Source organism: Schistocerca piceifrons, chromosome X (genome assembly GCF_021461385.2).
Source record: "Schistocerca piceifrons isolate TAMUIC-IGC-003096 chromosome X, iqSchPice1.1, whole genome shotgun sequence".
NCBI lineage: Eukaryota > Metazoa > Arthropoda > Insecta > Orthoptera > Acrididae > Schistocerca > Schistocerca piceifrons.
The window spans coordinates 791,112,975-791,114,800 of NC_060149.1; positions in this window are offsets into that span (position 1 = coordinate 791,112,975).

Below are 1,826 nucleotides of genomic sequence, written 5' to 3' on the forward strand. Positions count from 1 at the left end.
GTTGGTTAAAGCAGTAAGTAGTAAGACAAGGAATTCCTCAATTTTCACACTTTGAGCAATTCTGTTTATCATACTTTGCAATGATCTGTCCCTAAGCATTCAGAAGGGTCTATTGGTAATGTCTTCTGGTGATCCTAATATACTGTTCTCATCAACTCAAAGCTCTGACTGCTGATACAAACATAAAAATGCAACTACAAAATTCCTCAGAGTATGTTGACAGACAGTACTCGACAGTAGGAATACTTAAAAGAGAAGTCATTAAACAGACTGAGTAAAGTCATCAACACAGAAACAGTCAAATGTGCCTGCTTTGCAGTTGTACATTTCGTAATGCCACACTGCATTACATTTTAGGACATATCTCTCAAAAATATATTTATTACACAAAAGAGGAAATAATGAAATAAGTGCCTTTCTCTTCCATCACTTGACACCTTTGAAAGAACTCAATGTTTTGCCACTTTCATGTATCTATATGAAACAGTGAGCTTAATTTTTAACAGAATTTATGTTCTTCACTTCAAATATTCTGATAAATTGTTGAAAGAGTGGCTAATGAGGTATTATTTTGTTTTGTTTTTAAATATTTGCAAATGTTCAGTTTTCTGCTTGCAGCCCACTTTTATAGACTTTTGTACGCAAAAATAAAACTCCATTATGAACCCTAGAAAGGGATACATAGCTGACATGGGAATTATTACTTCATCTAGTTATGTGATTGTGAATTGCTGAGTTCATCCTAAATTCACTCTTGCTGTTAACCAAAAATACCACCTGGGAGTGTATACATGTAACAATCCCTAGGTCCATAAAGAGGCTTCTATAAGATGTTCAGTTGCAAAGTCTACCAAATGTACGCATTTATTAATTTTATTATGTACATTTCAGTATAGGTCTACAGTATGAATTACTGTACAATGTGGGACCATGTAGGGCCACCATCTACTACATATCAAATACATACAGGGAAAAACAGTGTATTGCAGACCAGGTCTGGTAGAGATATGGTGAACCGTAGTATGTGTGCCCATGCCCAGTGATTTTACGGGCCACAGTTACTCCGTGGACGCAGTTGTGTGCAAAGCACAGATGCAATGTGGAGGTGTCCTATGTTGTTCTTATGTTTTGTGGGCCACTAGGAGTTTGCCTTCTGTTTCCAATAGGGTATCATTCAACACCACATTGTCCTCATGCAACTTGATTATTTCACACCTGATTGTTATATGATCTTGTTTCATGGTATGGAGATGTAATTTCAAGTTGCAGCAGTAGGACTCCCAGTAATGATGATGGTCATTTGAGGTGTTAGCACTTAAATTATACACATTGCACATTGTGTACTTTGATGAATGAGCCTTTCCTGCAAGAATAGTATGACTGTTGACAGAGTGTATCAGTCATTCATTTAGTAAATTGGTGGTCAGTGCAGCCTGTGTGAGGAAATCAGCACCTGAAATAGGTTGAGCAATGTTGGTTAATTTGTAAGTCCACTTGCAGTTCTCAAAGAGGCAATTGTCAGCCTCAAACGTATTGTGACCATATGCACATATGACGGACTTGTTAACTGCCATTAAATTGGCCTTAGTGTGGCAGTGTGCTGATCTCTGATCCCATTTGATTAATAACACTAGCCCTGAATATGGGTTGGTAATGAACAGCCTTTGTGATGTAGTGCCGTGTAGTCATTCGGTAGTCAGCGGCTTTGGAGACATGCCGATAAAAGCGTTAGGCTGAGCAGTCCTATACTGTCTTTTTGACATAGGGTGCTAACTGTTCTAAAACAGTAGGTGCTGTAAATGGGTGTCAAACTGTTGCACCTGAGC